This window comes from Chrysoperla carnea, chromosome 4 (assembly GCF_905475395.1).
Source record: "Chrysoperla carnea chromosome 4, inChrCarn1.1, whole genome shotgun sequence".
Classification (NCBI taxonomy): Eukaryota; Metazoa; Arthropoda; class Insecta; order Neuroptera; family Chrysopidae; genus Chrysoperla; species Chrysoperla carnea.
In genome coordinates this window covers 19,238,108-19,262,687 of record NC_058340.1, presented here as the reverse complement: position 1 = coordinate 19,262,687, position 24,580 = coordinate 19,238,108, and the positions used below count along the sequence as shown (strand labels likewise).

Sequence of the window (24,580 nt, the reverse complement as noted above, 5' to 3'; positions counted from 1 at the left end):
ATTGCATTAATTAATAAATGATATAAAAGATGAAAATAAATTATTTCTTGACTCAATATATATTTGCTTGAATCAAGAATATTTACCCTTGAAATAAGAATTTAAAATAATAACAAATATCTCTTGATATGCCATTGTCTCACCTATCACCTCCAGAGTTTGTGATGTTTGTCTTTTTTGAAATTAAACCAACAAAAATGGTAAGTGTCACCATCATATGACTTTAACTTAGCTTGGATTCATTTCATAAGCCGAAAATTTTTTGCCGGTATTAAGAAACTTCTTGTTTACAATTCAAACGGAAAGCATTTTTTGATGCAAAAAATTCTAATTTAATCTAAATATCCATTTATCATACCAATTATAGACAAATTCCATATATGATTACTAAATAGCACATGAATGATTACTTGGAATTTTGGCACGATAAATTATGGCGTAAGTCAAAAGCACATAAATATTCATTTTTTTTAACCGATAAAAAATGAGGTCTTCTTCCCAACCCGAATTTTCAAATATATGACTACCCTTTTATGGATCGTTATAGAATTCGACAATTCGTTATTGGTTATATCATACTTCCAAGTTGGTACCATATAAATTGAAATAAAAAATTTATCCTATAAGGGTAGAAAAGTAGGCAATGATTAGTTTTGTTCAAGCATTTTCATCTGAACCTTTTGTATGTTTACCCTTGTCTCCGCAAATTGGTCCGATGTCACAAAACTGTTCCATCCAAATCGGTTCAGTAGCGTGCGACGATTGGTTCAAAACAATAACATTTTTTTTGGAAAAATAGAACCGACGAAAAAGCACAAATATAAATGGTTTTAAACTACCGATTCAAATCAATAAGTTTTGTATTAACGTTTTGAAGTGAACGATAACCTTATTCTTCTTGAAAACGATTCATTGGCGTCGAAATAAACTTTTCTAATTTTTATCTCATTGATTTCAAAGCGTTGCATAACAGTATAAAATGTTTGGGCATTACACTCCAAAAGTAGGCATTAAATAAACTTTTCGATTTCGATTTTAGAGAGCAAAACATTAACTTCTTATCAGAAAGTTCGAATGTTTGAATTTATATCATAGTAACGTAGTTACATATAAAATCGTAGTGAGTATCACGAACATAACTATAGTATGCTAAAGTATACTATATGAGTATTTTATTTTGATCCTTTTAAAGCTGAGGCTATAGCGTATGTGTGGATAAACAATATTTTTTAAAACAGACTTGATATATGAGACAGAATGATCCAAAATGGGTTAAGCAATAAGTATTGTAACGAGTGATGTAAAAGTTCCCGTTGCCGATTGAATTCACTGCTCCAAATAGAATATGTTAATGGAAACTAACTATCCGAAATAAGCTCTAAAGCAATTAAATTAATGAATGAATACACAATTAAATGAATTAAGTTCTAAGCTCGAAGGGTTAGAGGCTCTAAAACAATTAATTCATTAAAATTTTTCGACGAAAGGAAAAATTTTGTGTTTATCAATTGAAGTTGACCACCTGCGTCAAAATTCTAGAAACCTCCAAAAATAGTATAAGCAAAAGTTATTCAAATTTTTACAAGTAGCTCAATTTTGTATCTTTACAAAATTCCTCACAAAAATTTTTCTATAAGAAAACATGTTTTTTCACTTTATTGGAAAAAAAATTTTACTATATGACAACCGGTGCTTTAAAATATAACTACGATAGGAAACCTATACTGGGTTTCAGTAGGTTTTGAATGATGGATACATAGTAATTTACAACAATAAACAATAATGTAAAGATAAAATGTCAAATAAAAAAAAAGTATTCTTTTTGAATAGGCTGATCATTCAATAGGCCCACTGCTTATTTTTTTAAGATACTCCTTTTCTCAATACTGTTTAATACATGCAAATCGATATTTATCCTTTGCTCCAGGTGGCGTTATCTCGCAAATTTAAAGACATATATCCCTAAAGATAATGTTTAGACAGTTTCTTACTTGTGATCAGCAACAGGGCAACACTCTGTTTTCGATACATACTGTCAATTACAACCAGTCAGTGTAAAACATTAGTTTTATCATTATTGGGCATATGTATACGTATGAGACAATGATACAGATAGAGGGTGGTATTTGTTCCGCGTTATCTAATATTGACTGCTTTTTAAATCAGCTATTGTTATGTTTTGTTGATGACTTTATTTATTTTTTGTGTGTTTGAGATAGTCAATAAATTATATATACAATGTGTGCCATGAATAAGTATTTGAAATTTCTTGCAAAGAAGTAAGAAAAAATTGCATACTTATTGAGAAAATGGCGTCAAGCAGTCAAGATGACAGTTATAACCAGCCTTAAATTTAAAAAAAAATCGTAGCGCAGGAGCTGCGTTAGCTAAGAGAATACCCTCAGAATACGAAAAAAAAAAAAGAAGACATTTTTCTTAAAATCGAATAATGTTACTTTTTGGTGTTCAAGAGACAGTAAAAGAAGGCATGGTCGCCCAATAAGAAGATGGGAAGATGAAGTACGTCTCACTTTACTCACTTTAGGACCTTGTTGGACAAGAGTTGCATGAGACAAAACACAGTGGAGACAGTTGGGGTAGGCCTATCTCAAAAAGCACACCGAATTGAGAGATATTATATAAACTTTTAAGAAATGACCTACAATTCGGAAAAGAAACGCTATAATTATAATTATTAAAGGGGGTTGATCATTCCTTGAAAATCTTACTGCATTTACACCGAGATCTTCATCTAAAAGTGAACTCATGAATCATGCGGTATATATGTGTACATAAATATTATTTACATATAACAACCATCACATTAAAAATCCCAATCGATTTCATTTTGAGTGCGGTGTTTGTTATTGGTTTACCATTACACAATATAATGGGAGCGATGTGGTACATACCGGTGGGTTTTTTGAAAATTATCTAATATAATGATCATGTGTGTAGGTTTATGGTTAGGCGAAACTCATAAATTCACTAGAATATACATTTTTAATATTTTTTTGTTATCTTTATTTTTTAGTTAGCAAGAATTTTCAATAATCCACATATATTTTTAAAAATATTATAATAAATATTTAAAAATCCTATGACAGACATTTATTTTTATTTTTAATTCAACGGTATATGTATTTTACATTGATTATTATTCAATAGAAATTTATCAATATATATATATATATATATATATATATAAGGTAATTTCGAATCAAAAAGCACAAAAATTCGCTTATTATTATATAAATTCCCATCCGGAAAGTAATTTCCCGAACCATTTCTGGAGACACCTCTGCAAATTTTCTATTGATCGTCAAAGGCACTAGATTTAGTGGCCTTTTTGGATTCAAATTTATCGATTAATTTTATTTTTCAATTTGTTTGTGATTTTTCAAAGGCTAAGCATCACTTGAAAAACCAGCAGAAAATTGGAGAAAAACACTGTTTACCTATTTCAAAACTATTAATAAGGAAATTTGAATTCAAAAAGACCTATAAATCTAATACCTTTGACGATCAATAGAAAAGTTTACAGATATCTACTGAAATGGGTTCGGAAGACTACCTAACATTCCGTGTGAGAATAATATATAATAAGAGATTTATCTCAGAAGATAGTATTCTAGTAGTTAAATCAACCAAATTATTGTGCTTTTTGTTTCAAAATTACCTTATATACACTGAATTTGTAGAGAATTGAAAACACCATTTTTACTTTGATTGATTGGTATTTTTTTCTTGAGTGTATGTACATTGAAAAAATGAAAAAAAAAAACTTTTATTGTTTCTGAATTTGAAAATATGCGGTATATACAGAAGCCCTCCATAAATTCATCAGAAAACTTTGGTATCATCTGAAATTAATTTACAAAATTGCTGTTTGTATGGAATTTTTTTAACTCAAAATTAAATGACTCACTTGTATATCTATATAAATTGAAAACAATAATTTCCAATTCTCAAATGAATCGATTATAAATAGATTTTATTGTAGATTTAAGTTAATCCATTTCCGAAAAGTTCTGTTTTTTTTTAATTTTTTCATTACAGTAAATATATTTTATATTTAGAAGAATATTACGTGTATCAAAGAAAAGAAAACTTCCCCTATTTTATATACGTGATAATTTTTTTTTCTTTATAAATAAATTTATACGCTTAAAAAAAATTCAAACCCCATAAGAGATTTAACTTGCTATATACATTATTATTGTTGCTTCAAAGTGAAAAAGATTTATATGTTGTGAAATAAATTGTATCTATATTCCTAGTTTGTTATGGAACGATACCCGTTTTTAATTTTTTCGAGTGTCTCATATAAAATGGTTTTTTTTTGTCATAAAAATCAAGAAAGAATCTAGAGCATGCACGGGCATACGTGGCTTAGAGAAGCCACTCAGGCTTTTGTAACTAACATACGAGTAAGACAGTGATACCCTAATCAGAGTCAACCAACAATACGAGTAAGACAGAGAGGCGACATTTAGAGAAACTGAGATTGGTAGAAGAGTCGTATACCAGTCTCGCTTCCTCCTCTATGAGCAATGCGGACTTGTATAAGGAGACACACAATAAAGTTTATGGCACACAATAAACTCATAACAATGGTGACTTTGACTTACAATAACTCGCGCTCTCACATGCCTGATCTAGAGAATTGGTTCGTAGTCATTTGTAATTTCAAGCCAAAAGAAACATTTGAATTTTTTTAACCACTTTAGGTGTATATATTTTTTACTTCAAGTAGAGGCGGGTGAAGTTCATTATAGGTCCACGGTAATTTTTATCAAGTTTTGTTAAAATAGTTTATCTCTTATTATACAGTTTGAAGGGTTAAAGAAAAATTCAGCCAGTCACCAATTTTTATCAAATTTAGAAGTTTCTACATATTTAAAATATTTGTCTCATGGTGGGAGCGTCATTTAATAATGAAAAGGATACGAAAGTAAATGTGAAAAGAACACTTGACAAAGTTAGTTGCTTACATACCCAACCCAAGAGATGTGTAACAATAGAATTCATGAAAAATGGAATGGAAATACGGTTTTTAAAATTAATTGATAATTGCTTTTATTAGTTTATGATTAAAAAATTAAAATAATAAAATAGTTTTAATGGAAATTTTATTAAATTTAATCAAAATCTGTAAAAAAAAATTAAATCATGCTGTATAGGCATAAAATTCGATTTCGAGAACACAATCACCATTATTATCGGAAAGATGTTTCTATTTATTACAAATATAGATTCAATACATGGAAAAATAACAAAAACATACAGGTAGATGCTTTGTTATCGATATGTTGATAAGGGAATAAGAGAAAATTCTTTTTTCCTCATTTTGTCATGAATATAAATATCCAATAATTACATTATTTTTTTTGAATCAATAAATTTCATTATAATAAAATAATTGAGTTTTTAATGAAAATTTTCATCCAGAAATTTCTATACATCAATAATTCATTAAAATTAACGATAATAATGTATATTTTTCTATGTGATGTTATTACTAACATCTGCCGGATAATATTTAGCAAAGCAAAATATAAATATGCAAGTACATGCAAGTAGGTAACAGTTTCATTCTCATGTTGAATTTACACCTATCATGGTGTTATCCAATAATTTGAAAGTGTTTCAAATTTTAAATATTAATTTTCAATTAGTGATTATAGGATATTAATAGTAATCACAGATTAATTAATTATATTGAAAACAATTTCCGTGTATTTAGCAAAATAATTCAAAATTCGTTCACTCATAATATCAGTGATGATAGTGCTTATATAAAATATTGGGAAAAAAAAATGAATAAACATATTCATTAATATAAAGCGATCATGACGTAAAAGTATAAACATTTTAAAATTAATTAAAAAATACTTGAAAATTTATAAATTTTAATTAAAAAATTAAATAAATCAAGAGTTTACGATGATTTACTGCAATAATTTCCGTTACCTGTATACTTGAATCCTCTTCCCAAACTGGATTTTTTTTCTAAGACTCACTCGAACTTCTAATGTGATTTGTTATTTTAGGGATTATTTCTTCAAACAAATAACTTGGAAAGGAAATAAACCAACATTTCTTACTGACTACGTGTAATCTCATGAGCTAGATTTTATCCTCCACCCTTCGAAATTAAAATATTAAGCCTGCCTTATTATACAACAATCAGATTAAACCATTATTAGTTATTTATGCCAATTAGTGTAGATTTTTTAGTTTGCAACATTTTGTCGAAAAGTAAACAAATTAAGGAAATCCATCGCAGCCCAGCGAAAACATTTTTTTTACAAAATGAAACATTTGGCCATTCTAATAAGAATAAATAAAGCAACAAATTGAGTTTACACTACACAAATTTCAAGTTAGAAATATAAATGTGACTCCCATGCAAAAAAAATTTATTTGTAACTCATTCGTATAAACTATTATATGTGCATAAAAATACCTCATTCCAATCGTATGATGGCTTTATCGTTTCATGTACACTATCAGAGCGGAAACTGGATTTGTACTACATATACAGAGAGATCGAAATTTATTCTATTCCTACCAAATATTTTGTATTCCCTGATGTTTGTCTGTCTTTATTCCAACGAATATTACCGTGTTTGTATGACACAGTAGGAAAAAAATACAACATGTAGAGTGGTCTGCCTTTACACGAAATGAATAAAATCATTAGAAAAATATTGTAAAATATTAATAAATAGTTGATATTTTAAGCTGAATATTATGCGTTAGAAAGAAGCGCAAATTATATTTGAAGAATAAAACAATGACTAGATTTAATTTCCATTGAACATAAAGTTAATTACTATGGCCTATATATTATAAATGCCAAAGTAGGCATGTTTGTTTGTTATTTTGTTTGTTACGCTTTCACGCTAAAACTAGCGAATGGTTTTTAATGAAAATGTTAAGCAATATAGCTGATATATCAGAATAACACGTGAGATATAATTTATAAAGATACATTAATAAAAAAAATTAATTTAATTTGACATTACCATTACTTAATTACATATTTCTGTAAAAGTAGTCATTTAACATTACCATAAATTATAGATGTCTGTAAAAATAGTCAATATAAAATGTTTAACGGCCATTTTCTCTGATATACTCAATGAATAATTACTATTACACATTTAAAAAAATAGAAAACCATACATATATTTTACCTTTGCAAACAATCCTTACCATTATTTCGAGTGTTATAGAAAGGGGATAAGCGAGAGCAATCTTTATCATCAAATCTTTATATTTAAACCCAGGGAAGCGAGTGGGTATCACTCTAGTAATTAAATATAACACACATTTTAATCAAATGCCTATTTTTTGTTGAATTTCTTAAACAAACTCCAAGTGAATGTTTTCATAATTCCATACAAAATGTACTGAAAATGCAGTTGAAAATATATAATTATTTTGTTAAAGAATGGTGTTCTTCTCAAGAATAGTTATAAGAATGTGATTATAGGAAACTCTTATGTCGAGGACCTTCAAAATTGGAAAACGAAAATGAAAACCGCGTTATAGAAAATATTGAAAAGAAAACACGATATGTCATTTTCGTATTGATATTACTCTCTGGAAAACTGGCATACTTTTCAAGAACTGGAAGAAACAGATAATACACATAAAAAAGTAATGTTCTTATGGATTCTATGCCTTGTCCTGGTAGGGAGAATCAGGTTGATGTCGGCGCTCCTAGTGGATAATTTGGACGCTATAGGAAGCTTTTTAACTTTTTAAAATCTATTAACACACACGTCTACTTCTAAATTTTTATTAAGTAAAAAAATTTTGCTTAAATGAGCCACATAAGTTGTTGAGTCAAAAATTTCAAAATACAAGCAGAAAAATTGAGTGTAAATATAAATTTCCAACTGCTAATCTTTATATATAAAAATTATGTGTCACGTTGTTGGTCCGCCCTGGACTAATAAACTACTGAACCGATTTCAAATTTGATTTGCACACCGTGTACAATTTGATCCAATTTGAAAGGTAGGATAGCTTACATCTCAATTTATAGTCGCAATATTATTTTCTTGCAAATTATTTGACTATTATTTGACAGATAATTATCTGTTAGTTCCAACGATTTTAACAGATGGCGATATCTGTAGACTGGATTGAGTAAGTATTCAATAGATGGCGCTATGTTAAAAATACAAACGTTACATATAAGCTACAATTTAATAGCATAGCCCTCCACGTGTTACTTAGACTGATGTATAAATTAAATTCATATTTTAGTGAAGATAATACAGTGAAATTATTCCTGCTTTTTAGTTAGTGCTTCAAATGGCATCTATATAAAAATGCAGGGTGTTCTTTATTACTTATGTCCTCCTACTGTTCCCCTTGAATAGTCTACTACAATGTAATATAACAAGAATGTCAGCCACAGCAAAGCTTGGCTGAGTCTGCTAGTTGGAAAATAAATCAAACAAATAAGTGGGTTGCAAGATTCCACCCGAACAAGCATAGTTACATATTAACATGCATACATGCATATATTGCAAGTTAAATAAAAAGGTTGTAAAAATATCTCTAACAGACTCCTAAATTGGAAACGTTTAAAGACCAGGAAACTTATCACATTCCAGTGCATGAAATAGTTGGTCTCCCTGCTTAGAGATAACATAGATGCTCTAGCCCTTTACCCAAAGTTTATGGTCACTATTTTACTCCTATCAAATGTATAGGACTTGACCATGTTTTAGTGTGGATGCTCCACTCTGTAAACAACAATACAATCATACAACCGCACCAAAAAAGTACACACAAATATTAGTTTGTACAGTTTTATCTGTTTTTTTTTTTACTTCTTTTTTTTTCATTACAATTTTACTTTTTGGTTTTATTTATTTATCTTCACGTTGTTTTTCGAAAGAGAGCGTATACAAATACAATATAACCAATAAATACATAACATTTGTGAAAATGGTTGGTATTTTTTTTTCAATGATTTACCCACCCACAAATATTGGTTATGTGTGTTAGTATAACTGTTTGAGAGCAGTTCATTGTGTGGTATTAAACATTCTTTAAACGTTTTGTTGTATTTTGTTTTTCTAAAATAAATATTATAAAAACGATCGTAGATTTTATACGCTTAGTTTAACATTTTTGTAGTCAAAAATAACGTTTAAAAATATTGGTAAAGCATACATGTTAAATCTCAGCTGTAGAAATGGAATATCATTGAGTTAATAAGAGTACAGAAAATAATGAAGGTGGATTTAATTTGAGCTAAATGCGCTATTAGAGTCAATCATAACGCTTCACAGGCGGGGTGTTTTCCCTCACTTATTGACGATGTACGAGCTCCAGGACAATTTTGAATAAAATGCTTAATTTTTTTAATATGAAGTTTCACTTAGTTTAAATCAATTCTGAGCTTGGGGGGGGGGGGGGGGTGGATTGCCAGATTATTTAAATAAATAAATGACTTCAAAAGTAGGCATATTTAACATTGATCTCATGGTAAAACGGTAGATGGATGGTGTGTTTTCATAAATTTCTTCAAAACTATTCGGTGGAAATTAATCAAAAACTATTTAAATTAAAGTTAAAACCTTAATAAATTATTGAAAGAAAAAAAAACCGTTGTGACCAACTATTAAGGGTATATGAACACGGTCGAGGGGATCAAAAAGGAAAGAAATATCGGAAATTCAGCCTCTAGAAAATTAACTACCGAGATCAATCATAACAATTCGCTCTCTTCATATTCACTTATAATAATCGAAGTTTCGTATTTGATATGTTTAAAGCACCGGAAATTTTTTTCGTCGGTATACGGATTGCGATTTTATCTGACTAGTACGCCTTATCTGACTAGTATGCTTAGGCAAGCCGGTTCGATTCTCGCCGTCGAGCAAAAATTGTTTGCGTTGCGATGGGATGATATATGCATAAAGGAGGTTTACTCAGCCGGTCAAAGTAATTGAGGAGCTGATACCTGAAATTTATTATCATTGAAATTTTTTTGGCTTCAGTATGTCTTTCGTGAATAGACATAATCTAACCTAGAATGTTATTGAACCCTATGGTTATTGAAACTTACAGTAATTTTATATTTTGTTGGGTACAACATCTGATACCTACCTTTTGCTAATATAACGATTACGTCCTGTGTAAAATATTTTCCCCTTGTCACAAATAATATTCATAGATATAATCCAACAATATTTTATATATAACTGTCATAATTTTGAAGTACACATGAATTGTTTAATCATATTCAATTCATTAAATTATAAAATTAATAATATTTGAGTGGTATATAACAATATTTAATAATAATAACAATATCAAATTATATTATAAAAATATAATGAATATAAAATTAATATAAGAATAATAATAATAATAATAATTGTAGACATTACATTATCTGTAAACAGGGTGCACCATTTTAACTGACAAAAGGAAAATTTTTTTTTGACACAAAAATTAAAAAAATCATAGAACATATAATCTACTAAAGAAAGACCACCAAGTTATAGCCTTGCACTCCCTTTCTCTCGCTTATCCACGTTCAATAACACTCGAAATAGAGATAGGGATTGTTTTACACAGGTAAAATGATATATTGAGTATATCAAAAATTCCAGGTTGAACAAATAGCCATAAATTGCATCCTGCTCACCCTTTGTCAAAATATAAATTTAATTATTTTTATTTTTAAATAGAAATTATAACTCGTATGTTTATTATATTATTTTATATATGTTATTTTAATGTATGAGCTATGTTAATGTAAAGTTTTGTTAAATTCCATCAAGTAGTTTTTGTGTGAAAGCGTAACAAACAAACAAACTCAATTTCACATTTATAATATTAATGATTTTCAATCATTCAACTCTAGTTCGTAAGTCAATTAGTAGAAATTTTCCTTTTTGTTCATTGTAAATTAGAAATTAGAGAATTATTTTATTCTACTTTGATTCTAAAAAATTCATTCGCTTGATAGCTTCAATATTTTAGATAGTTTATTTTAGTTTAATTAATAATAATAAGTAATAAATAAAAAATTATAGTTATCCTACAAATATATGTTGTAGGGTACCTATCTGTATGACAATATATGTTATGTATAATAAAAATGATTAATCAAATGTTTCATGTCTCATTTAACTCAAAGGCATTATATTATTGACACAAACTGAGATTGTATTTATTATATCACAATGATTTCTAATGGAAGATTTGAATCATAATAATAGGAAATACTGGGATCATTTTGATAGAAACAATAAGGATGCTAAAAAAGTTCAGGATGTTGAACATTTTTCAATTTCTGTAAGTATCTGTAGAGAAACTTTTGTTATAATAAAATGGGCTCAATCATTTTTGAATTAATCGTGAGCAAACTATAATTAAAATCGTGAAGCAAATAAAAGCTCATTTGACGTGGATTTTCATCAGATATTTTGAAAATAGATTTATTTTCAGCAGATATTGCCTTCTTTATCAGTAGTTGGATTTTCCGTTCATTATAAATACCTATTTGTTATTTGGTTCAGAAAAATTGCTTGCGGATGAGTGATGTGAGTATACGTTAGATACGGTTGGACGTACCGAAATAAAGCTAGGATTATAAAAAGGGAACTATTGTTATTTCGAAGATATTTAATTTTCAAAAGAAAAAATTTCTCTTTCTCCGGTTATTTATCTTTTACTTGACACTAAAATAATTCTCTTATTATACTATATTCAAACTTATTAATCAACCAATTTATTAATCGAAATATACAAACATATAACTTTTAAGTATATATCTTTTTGTAACCCTCTTTTAATTTCCTTCATTTGATACCCTAGACGATAGGTTTTTAATTTTGTTTTTATTCGCCTATTACTGTTTCGCGTCAAAAATCCGCCTTTTTTTTCGCACACCTCAGAACCTTTATTTTCAACATACATACACAGAAGATGCGCGCGAAAAACATAACCGCTCCTTGACAGTCGGGTAAAAATAGTCGATGAGTCCTCATTCAAAATATTAAAAACGTGGTTAGTTATGTTTTGATCCCAGTTATATAAACTTTGACATGATAAGTAATAATACTTTTGAATTGGATTTATAATAATAAATAAATAACTACATTTCATACAATTTAATCATAATTTAAAAAATTATTTATATTTCATAAATAAATATTATTTTATAAAAAGCTTATTGCAGATTGTATTTGTATTGTATGTTTTTAAACCTTATGTATACATCATAATAGTAATGTTAAATAAAAAAAATATATAATACTTGAACATAGATTGATCCTTAAATATTAAATTTATAGTTTAATATTTATTAGCATTTACAAACATTATTCGAAATAGTTTTTATTTGTATAAATTTACTTTTATTATAATACATTTATATTATCCCATATTATACAAGAATCATACCTTTTATATCAATACAAATAAAATTTATGTAATTCTATTTATTTTAAGGTAGTCTGGCAATACACTCACTTTTCTTAAGATTTTGAAAAAAAATTACAATATAAGTATTTTCAATTTGTTAAAATAAGAAAAAAATTTTCACTGGATTATGAAGCGAGATAATAATAATTAATTAAAGAGAAGTGAAAGACTCTTGACATGAACCCAAGAAGTCCGGGTTCGAGTCCTGGTTCGAGTGTATTTTTTTTTTCAATTCTCTTTAAATAAGATTACTTGACAAGATATTTGTCAATATTTAGTTTACGCCTGTTTGTAGCATATTACATCAAAACTAGTCGAATAGACATAATAACTTACTAAAATTAGAACATAATTACTTATTAGAATTAGTTATAATATATCTTAAATTTTCAATGAAAGTCGTGTATACAAACCATGGACTAATATGTCTATCCATCAAATGAAAATTAAAAAGTAATGTGTCTTTACCATGGAAACGCCTGAAATAAAACTCATGCACGGTGCGAATACATCTTTTGTGTCAAATAATCTACATAAATGTATGCTATAAAAACAAATGCATCGTAATTAAATTTAAAGTGAATGAAACATATCTGGAGAAAATATTTCGGAGATATTTCTCACGAGTAATATGTTCTTGAGCTAAAATATTCATACAACCGGACATATTACAATGTGAAATTATTCATTAAAATTAAATTATTAACAACATAACCAAACTTACTTTTATATAATTAATTTAAATTTAAATGTGGTAGACTGTAAGGAAGATGCATATTTTAATAGGTACAGTATTAACCTATGAGTTACATTGCATATATACTATGTAGTTAATGCTGGGCAGAGAAATGAAAGACAAAAAATCTATTGCTATTCTTTTTGGTGTGAGACCTGACCTCTCCTTTTTTTTACATTTTGTATATTAGCCGTTGCACAGCCAGCCCAAAATGACTTTTAAGAGCCATAATTGTGTATCAAGTAAATTTAGATCAGTTATTTAAAATTTCTTTGTTAACATATGATTTCTTCATCTTCTGCAGTCGAAAGTGCTAAAGACCAGCTACGGCAAACCTAAGAAGATAACTTTGAAAACCATAAAGAACATGAAAAATCGATGAAAATTTCCTTAAACCGCCATCATTTTTCTATCATTTTCTTTCTTGTTGTTAGTAAGTTATTTGTACTTTTTTACTGAATTGGTTTCATATTCTCAACTGATGTAGCTAAGTAACCCTATTACTTTTCTCTGTATATTATTATGCAATGATTAATTAATAAAAATAAAAACAAGTAAGTTTAACATTGAAACTATGCCAATATTTGTTTAAAGTTTATAAATGGCAGACTTTCGTCGAATTATTCTTGCAACTGCAATATAATATTATTAATGATTCGCTCAGTTAATACTTATAATTGATAAACTAATCATAGGGGTCATAAAAATTTAGATAAAAAGCAACTGATTCCCTGTTTAAAAGACCTTCATTTTCAAACATTAAAAAAAAAAAAATTATATATTTTATTTATATATTATGTACATTCAGGCAACGTTAATAAAAATTTTACATCGGTCGAGGCGAGTATAACAGCTACTACAATCGAGGTAATGATAACAAGCCCAAACCGTGGCGAGGAGAGGCTAGTCAACGGCAGCAAGGAAAGGCAAATGTTTAAAAAAGCGAAGCTTTGGCTTGGTGATACCTAAACCTCGATTATCCTTGTACCCCATGAAACACTAGGTAAGTTTAAGCACCTTTTTTTTTTTAAACTTTTGCTCAGATTGACTCAGTTCTCATATTGTATGTATCCAAAATTGTTTCAAACATAAGCAATAATAAATAGTATAATCCACAAAAGTAGAAATTATATATGTAAATAACTTAAACGACGGGTATCAGATTAAAATACAATTGTTGAAAGACTATATGAGCACTGTAACAATAGGGTAAGATCTAGTAGCCAGTGTACATTGCACCTATACGTATTCTGTAATTTCTCAACGGATATTGTTTATTTGTATTGAAATGTGGTATTTTGTCAGAATTCAGGTAGGCTTAAGATTGATTGCCAATGTGAATTTATTTTTTTACTAAAAATTACATTTTTCCTAAGAAAAAAGTAAAAAGAAATTCATTTTTCTGATCAACTTACCATTATCTGTATTTACTAGATGATCGATCATTGCTTATTGTTTTATAAGTCATTCTCAAATTATTCTCGTGAATGAGTAAGTTGCACATTCACATTCCTGCAGTTTTAAACATTGAATTTTGAGGAAGTAAAATTTCAAACGTGCAAAATAGTGTGCATTGAATTTATCAATATAATGGACCATTGATACATGGTGATAGGTTAGGTTAGGTTATATTGGCTGTCCATGAAGGTCACACTCAGACAATAAAGCCCATTGTGATACCATATATGTTATTTATCACCTTTTCCGCTGATGATTTCATTTATCAGCTCCTCAATTATTTTGAGAGGCTGAGTGCAAATACTATGCATACACTAGCCCATCACAACTTTTAACTAAATTAATTTTTGTTGTGACGGCGGGAATCGAACCCACTACCCTTGGCAAACCACGAACGGAATTAGTTACGCCTTAACCAACTGATCTACTAGGCTTGAGATGGTGATAACTATGAATTAAATTTTACATTTTTCTTTTATGTGGAACCACATACAAGTTGAATTAGTAGCTGACATAGTGAATGCATGTTTCTTCTCAAGAGTAAACAATCGATGGATGTCGAAAAAATGTGTATATATAATAACGGTGTTATTAGCAGAGATGATTTCCTTTGTGATATTTTAAAACATGGCCTTAAAAAACACAATGTAAATTTAGATTCTAGGTACTACACATTCCCCTTGATATTATACGTATAGTTAGTTGCTCACAGAATAATTCAACTTCCCGGTTTAAATTTAAAACATTATACGTAGAAGTATTTAGTTTTTGCTGTTTGCTGGATTAAGAATTTATTATTACAATCCCATTAAAATATAATACCTGTTTGACCGAGTTTTTATTGTATATTACCTACAAAACTAGCATTATGTCGACATAACTCTTTCACACTATTCACATATTGTAGACCGTATTGTAGACTGAATCTGTACTGATAGATCTGTGGATATAGATAATTTATCTTGTTAGTAAAGGTGTAATGTTTTTCTTTGTTTTTAATCTAAACGTTTTTATATAGAACTTTATTTTGGCAATATTTTTATAAATAACAAATAAAAGAAATATAAATATGTTGCATCGACAGTGCAGTATACGAAAGCAAATACAATAAGTGCTTCAAATTTACACGAAAAAGCTGCTGACGATATCAAGATAGGGTGTTTTTTCAATTTCTGTGCTTTAATATCAAAATGATCGTGCGGCAGAAGGAGTGAGTCGAGTTGACCACGAAAAATTGGATTTCGATATCGGCCTTGGTTTTCGAAGTATCCAAAGCTAATTAACTAAACAAAATTTGCAATTTTAGATATTTTGAAAATTACTCCAGATATCGAAAAATTTCCTTATCGCACATTCTAATTTATTTGCTAGTTGGGAGTTAAATCAAAAAATGTGCATCATGATACCAAAAACCGACAAGTAGATTACCTAGGAAACTAAAACTTTTTTAATTGTTTCAGCTTGCCATGAATTTTGAGAATATTCAAAAACATTTTAGAATCTGTCAATTTTTTGTCCAAAATTTATGTTTTTTCATTAAAAAAACTGAATTGAAAGCTATCAGGAGTTAAATATAATAGAGATAATTTAAAGTAAGTACAAGGAAATTTTATTTGATGTCATATTAAAGATACTGATCAATTAGATTATGGGTGCACCTACATATTGGGTTGACTAATAAATCAGGAGTATGTCTTTTTTAAACTAATATTACAATTTATTCATAGAATAGAGTTAAAGTAGATATAATATTTAATTCTTTAAATAATAAAACAAGTATGTGAATTCTTAAATAAATACTTCATAATTTTCAGAATTACCAATGCACAGAAACTACTTTCACTAAACTTGTATGGTAGCGTATAACAAAACTAATATTTATAATTAATTACAAACACAGTTATTCGTATGAAAAGAGCATAGTTCCTAGAGGGTTTCCCACCACACCCCTCGTCCTTTTAGTTCTTTCTTTTCGTCTCATATTGTCAAGTTATATAATATAAATCACCATCAAAATTGAAAAGTATATTTTTTAAATTTGTGTCCCCACTACCATGCTCATTTTTTTTTTTTTTTTTTTTCAATAATTTATCAAGGTTTTAACTTTAATTTAAATACGTAGTTTTTTTTTTCATTTTCACAGACTAGTTTTGGAGATAGATTTTTCATCTACTAGATGGACATATTATCCATCTACTGTTTTCCCATAAGATCAATGTTAAATATGCCTACTTTTGAAGTCAATTAGTTTATTTATGTAAATAATCGAACAACTTCCCTCCCTCCCGTAAAATTTTCAGAATTGATTTAGACTTAGTCCAACTTTATATACAAAATTAAAGCCTTTTACCTAAAATTGCCCTGGTATAAAAAACGGTATCGATTTATGAATTCTACATTAAACGAAAAAAAAAAAAAGTAAAAACAAAAAACAAACAATTTTCGGTATAACAACAAAATAAAAACAATTTAGTCAAAATGATGACATTTTCTTCTTCATCTTTCACATATTTCAAAACAATATAGTTACTATAAAGCCTTATAGCAACCAAACCAATATTGTGAGTATACGTTCGTGTGCGTCTGTGTGCGAGTGTGTTCGAAACAGTAAAATACAAGTTATTACTGTAAACATTCAAGCATTTATCTATAATTGTAATATAAATATCTGTAAAGATAAAAATAAAAGCTATATAATATATATATATACTCAGTTCTTCGTCATTGTTGGTTTTCAAGTGGAAGAATTCTTTTTACGACTTGGAAGGATAGACAGATGTATAGATATATATACGACCTACCATCTAGAAGACAAACAAATAGACAATAAAATAAACTGAGTATCTTGTTTCTTCTATACTTTTCCATACTGAAAATGTTTGTTGATTCTTCTTCAAGTAGTGGAAACTGTTATCTATTATATTGAACCGGGTATCTCATAAAGTCTATAAGTGGCTTAATCGTTTGACTGCTTGATTAAGGCTATACTAAGGACATCCATCCAGAAAAAAAAACGCTTTTCAGCCTCTTCAAAGAGATCAAATTTAAATAACAGTTTTACTGAACTGTGTCATTTGTTTTATGAATTTTAATATTGGTTTTATGAACACGATAACTTAAAAACAAAAAAAGACATCAAGCTGAAATTTTAATTACGTGCTCAGAGCGTAAAAGTGAGGTCGCTTTCGTAAATGAGCAACATAGATCAATTGGGTCATCTTGTAAACCGTTAGAGATAGAACAAAAATTTAAATGTAAAAAATGTTCTGTATAAATAAATACAACTTTTGTTTCAAACATTTTTTCGTGAACATCACTGTGTACCTGTGAGGGCGCAAATTAGGCGCAAATTGTATTGTATGTTAAGGAATATCAGTTATGTATGTGTGATATATATATGTTTGTAATGTGACAGTGTAATCAACACTATCTATACATGGTATATCAACAATAAACTCAATTAAGTCAATTGTTTGTTTTCGCTTGTTTTTATATTAATCTCGTGTGTGTTTATCATACATAAAAATTAGTTCATAATAAACACTTTTCAGCCTCAATCTAAAACTACAAGCAATTTGAATCTCATGTGTTTATGTTTTTTTTGAAATACTTTGTATGTGTATGCAATACATCTTTGTATGAGTAAAGAAAAACAGCAGAAGTTCAATGATAACGGTCACTGTTGTCATGGGAATACACACAAACATGGATACAATAATAATGATGATATTGGTGAAGACATCTCATCGTTTACGTTTCTTTAATAATAATAATAATATTTTATAATCTTTTATAAAATGTTTATAATAAAATTATTAAATATAACATGACAAGTATCATATTATTATTTACATATGCATCTTATTTTAACATAGTTACAGGAAGGTTATCAAGCTAACCATACTTTTGACCACATACAGAGTATCAGTCATCTGAACACTAAATAGTCATGCATTTTTCAGTAATCCTAATAAATTAAGTAATCGAAAATCCCCTGGTTTTTAATGAGTCCGGATTTGTGAGATTTCGGAGATTCCGCTTTATTTTCATAGCTTTCGCTAAAAGAACGATTAAGTTTTGAAAAAGAAGTGTTTTACAGCAATTCTATATGGATTTTTAAGCCAATAGTTCGTTTCTAGGTTTTAGATTTCCCATACCATAAACGAGGTATGCTTTCATTTATCGTTTGTTATTTTGAAATTATTTTTGAAGAGTCAAATCGAAATTTGTTATTATTTATACAAAGCGAAATTGTAGAAAATAAAATTTTCCACAGTTTAAGTTTTCAGCATTTTTGTTTACCTTCAAAGTTTAAGACGAAAATTTTACGTTCAACGTTCAAAATTTGTAGAATATTGAACCTTGCTTTAAGTAAGGTTATATTGGTTGTTCCCGAGATACACACTCAGACCAAATTGGCAAATGGAAATTGTGACCATATATGTATTATAATACCTTTTCCGCTGATAATTGCATTTATCAGTTTGCTAATTATATTTAGAGTTAAATTAATTTTTTATTGTGACGCGGGAATTGAACCCGCTACCTTAGGCATAACTGGCCTACAAGTTGACAACATTGAGCCTAAATAAAAGGTGAAAGATTTTAGCTGTTGTTTTGTTTAAACTTACCTCATAATTAAAATTTTAATTAGACTAATATTAATCGAGTAAAGCCTACCTAGTAAATAGTAAATATAAATTTGATAGCCAAAGAAAATACCCATTTTGTGAAGGAGGTGAGTCTGGCTACCATTTAACCTTTGACTGTCCTGGAGTCAGCGAGAATAATAGGCTTGATCTGAGGATAAGAGGGTTAATGTGCTTGGAAAGTATTTTAAATGCTAGGGATGAGCAAGCGGTCTCAAAAGAGAAATACTGAACAACAGAGCAATGAGATTATCGTGGAAAAAAACAGGTTTGATGAGTTGACACTCCCGCCCCAATGTTTCACTTTGTTTATGACAATAGACAATACATTGTTTGAACAATACTATTATTCATTTTAAGGCTTAAGAATTTGAATTTTGTTGTCATTTTTTGTGTTATAAGTAGCAATACATTTTTATTTTGTATTTTTTTATCAGTGCTAATGTATGGGTTGATTAGCTCAATGGGGCATATCAACTAAATAAATAAATAATAATAAATGTTCTATTTTATTCAAAATTTTATTGATTCGAGATAATGCAATGGTTAATCGTCATATTACAAATATGCCAACAAAGCTGTCTTCTAATATTGTCACAAAGAAGCATGATACGACCTTCTTGTGTCTCTAACCACTTACCCATTGCATTGTAATTTTGATAACAACTTCTACCAAATTTACAATGATACTAAAATGAAAAATCAAATACGTATTTTTTAATATAATTTAAAATTATTATCGATCATCTTATAGACCAACAATGGACTAACCGCTAACCGTAAAGACAATTGACATCGTCTCAGCGCGTTGCCTCTATTTCAACTATAATATTATTTTTAACACCATTTTGCCTGAACGCATCCATTATGTCCTCTGTGCTTCCATCAAATAATGCAGATATTATTTTATGTACATACAAATGGCTTGTTTGTAAATATTTCACTTGCTATTACTTAAAATTATAACCTTAAATACCAGCAATGAAGGTATGTTATATAAACACATACATATTACATACATGTTGCTATAATTCCGGTAACATGGGATAGTATTTTATTTTCCGGATGTATACCGGAACTGTGTACCTAGTAGCATTTCTCTCATTTAATATAAATGTGTGTACATCACTATTTTCTTTTTATTATGTTGGTACTTTAATTTAATGATCATTTTAACACTAAAAGTAAAATTTTGTTGTGCTTAGTAAGAAATTAAATTTCAACTATAATGTGTTTTAACAGGTAATATAAATTTTATAATAAGCATTGAATATTTAATGTCATAAATTAAAATGTTATTGGAGTTTTATACAGGTTGCTCCCTAAAATCTTAATGACTCTCTGCTATTAAATTTCTTTTCACTTTTAATAAGAGTTTAACCAAACCCGAAACAAAATAAGGGGTGTTATAACTTTAACCGCTATGTGTGTGTGTGTAAGAACCGATTTTGATTTTTTTGTTTCTTATGAAAGGTAATTTAATGGAACAACTAAAAAATAGGCGATGATTCTCAAAATCGATTCAGTTTGGAAAAGACTTTAAAGAAAAAGGTAATTTAATGGAAAGTGTTCTTATATATGTTTCAAGTGCGAGTTAAGGAGTTCCATACCCTAGAAATTTGTCGGGGTTTTTTTAAATTTCGTAAATTTCATTTGACTAGATTATTTGATGAGCATGGGGTTGTTCAATTTTAGAAAAACTACACTGGATTTAAATTTCGTTTTTTACCCCAGTTTTCTAGATCAATTCTTGTATTATATAAATACGTATTTCGATTACCAGATTCATCAGTAAAAGTAGGCTATAAAAAAACGCAAGTTATTCGTTGCCAATTTGGTGATAAGATGTCAAAAAACAAGATGTGACAAGATGTCACTTAATTGGCAACGAATAACTTTTTGTATTGATGATGACTACTTGGTAGTCGAAATACATATTTATATACTTCAAAAATTAACGTTAAAATTGGAATAAAAAAAGAAATTTATTTCGAAAAATCCTAGAGTTCTCCTTTACTATCTTTGATAATACTTATACAGCGGATCTGGTGTCTTTTGCCTAAAAATGAGTTATTTAACAAAGATAAATTTGCAATGTCTCGTGTAGGTCGTCTGTAGTATTTTTTTCTTAGTTAAATCAGGTTAAGTAATAAAATTGTTAGGTATCGTAAATGTGTAATGGAACTAGTAATATCATTAATTTAGGATGAAACAACTTAGTATCATATAGTTTCATTCTTTACTTGTATTTTTTCTTTCGAAAAACTATAAAACTTTTATACTCACATATATTAAGTTTAAGAAGTTCATATATGAATTCTTACATATTGTCTGTATAAGCTTAATTTAATTATCGTTAGTTTTTTTTTTGTCCCTACTCCTTTGTAAGATGTGTACTAACAATTATAATTTATAAACAAACTTTTTATATTGAATTTGAAAGGTTTTTTATCCTTAATACAGGTATTTTGAAAAATGGTGCAATATTTTTTTTACAGTAAATTAAAACCTTTTATAGCAACAAACCGGTAAAAGCGTGAAAATTTAAAAATCCCGTCTGAGTAATGAAAACTCAAAAAATGAATGCATCGGATATAACAACATAACGGCTATGGCAACTAATATTAATTAAAATTTTCGGCTATAACGACAAATGCATTATTACTATCTCTATCACCTTATATTATAAATGTAAAAGTAAGGGTGTTTGTTTGTTTGTTTGTGTTTGTGTTACGCTTTAACGCAAAATTACTGAATGGATTTAAATGAAAGTTAACAATAATATTGCTCATCAGAAAAACGAATGAGCTATAATTTATAAATATACATTAAAAACCTTTTGTCTATGACTTTTCACTACGCCATCTGCGAGCATTATTTTGAACCATAAATTAACGATTTCTGTAAAAATGCGAAACCAGATATAATTCATTGCCACCATTTCACATTTTAAAAATAAATTTTAACCTGTACATATATTTATCCGTGTAAAACCTTCCCTGCCCCTATTTCGAGTATTACGGAAGAGGAATAAGTGATAGCAAGAAAGGTGCATGCTATAACGCGGTGGTCTTTATTTTTAAGTCCAGCAAAACGGGCGGCTATCAAGCTAGTATATACTTTTTACAGTGACAAATTTTCAGTTATACAAAATAACGTCAGAATATTACTTTAAACCTTAAAAAGTCAGAAATAACGTCTTACAAGTTATAATAACAACATCTTATATTACCAATATTATATATAATGGGTACACCTTAAGAAAACCGCAAAAAATTACTTACGAATAGTGATTTTTCGGCTCGGTTTCAAACAATATTTGTCTACTACAGGATTTTTTACTACAAGAAGACAAATAATTAAGGTTAATAGGTCAGATTTTCATGAATATTAAGTTCTAATTATTGCAGAAAATATATTGCAGACACACAATTTTTTAGAATTTTATTTTTATTTATACGGATTATCATTAAAAAACGAGTGTAGGTAAAATCGTAAACATTACAAAATTTATTTTCATTTTAATAATTAATAATTTCAGTTAAATATTTTATTTATAATGTTACTTTTGTAAATAATGCAATTTTAAAGTAAAAATACGAACCCATTACTTTTTTAACAGACCTACTGCTTTTAGACGGAATCACCGCTTTTTGAACAATATAATCAATTTCACCTGGAGATAAGGGAACTGCTTGGCTAAATCGATTAAATTTATTCAGAACTTTAAGAATTTGTGTGGAATATCAAGAAGGAGATATAGACTCAAAAACGAAATACTGTACGATCATACCTACCTTACCTTACACTTGGTACAATAATAAAATACATAATTAATTAATAGGTAATAGCCAAAACAAAAAGACCAGTCCATCAAAACATTATATAAATCATTTATGAAGATATAAAACATCAATTGGGAAAATATCATTTATAGAAAAATAATATTATGAATGCCTTAGTTAATGGACATCTATTTGCTATCAAATAAATCATCAAATCAATTAAGAAACCACAGCAATCATATTTACGAAATAATACATATGAGTTTGATTTAACCTTGTTTGATTGTTAATACGTCCTCGATACGTACATAAAAAATTGTTTCAGTTTATTTTTTTTTCACTTTTTGCTTTGTTTAAGCAATAGTTTGAGACGAGGGCGGTAAAACCATATATATCCGAGAAAAATTGTTATATTTGTGAGAAAATAAATAAAAGGTCTTTTTAGGAAATTTATGATTTTAACGGGTAAATATTTAAAAAATTAACATTAAACATTTATAAAATAAAGAAAAAACAACATTTTCTTAAAAAAATTCTTTTACAAATAAAATATCAATTCTTCATGATAAAACAGGTTTGGATTTCTCGTGAAAATTGATATTAAATGTCTTCATTTTTACAGCCAAGGAGTGATTATGTTTATTTAAAAATTTCTTTATCACCTCGTATCTTCCAAACGACTCTTAATGTAGCTAATTGACTACTCTTGGTCCTTTATGGCATACATTTTTGTCTAATTTTAATAAATAATAGAAATTATAAACAATATTTTTTTTAAATTTTATTGTGTTTATTTAAAGTCGCTTTGCCAATTCTGGTCCTTGATGACTGCACTTAAATACAATGTTTGGATAAACTTATAAGTATACAAATTACAGGCGAGAACATTTGGTTTTACAGATATACCTAAGTTACTGTTTACATATTAGCAGATTAGTTTCATCGATTTAAACAATTTGATCGTTTGGAGGCAATGACGTTCTTCATTGAGTGTAGTTGAAACGTCGGTTGAAATTCCGTGTTGACTTCTGAGTTGGGTGAGTCCTGGGCCCTTGGGTGTATCGATGTTGTGGCTTACGGAGACTAGTTCCTTGCATGCTGGACATGCTTTGGGGATGTCTTACGCAGGAGATGTTCATGAGATAATGCTGTATGTCCAATTCACAGTCTAGTGATATAGCACTGGTCAATAATTTTGTTATTGGTGTATACCTACAATTTCTTTTTTTCTCAAAAATTTTTCGAACTATGGTTCTTTTTGATTGAGATTAAATCTAATTAATAATTTTAAACCAGTCTATATACAAGAAGAAAACAATTTTGTGCATTTGTCGATGAATAACTTTAAACTTAAATGGCAAAATTTAAACGAGAAGACTTTCATTTTCTCAATTTAACAAAATAGGAAACAAAAATTTGCGTCTTAAAGGTGTATGGGTAGAAAATACTATTGCATACTAGTGCATAGCGATTGGTACTCTATT

General features: G+C 28.3%; 1 protein-coding gene across 1 annotated transcript in view; it reads right to left on the bottom strand.

Annotated features, from left to right (window-relative positions):
• The window catches only part of LOC123297927 (collagen alpha-1(XV) chain-like), a 145,203-nt gene that overhangs the window by 45,583 nt on the left and 75,040 nt on the right, over window positions 1-24,580 (bottom strand). The window lies entirely within an intron of this gene.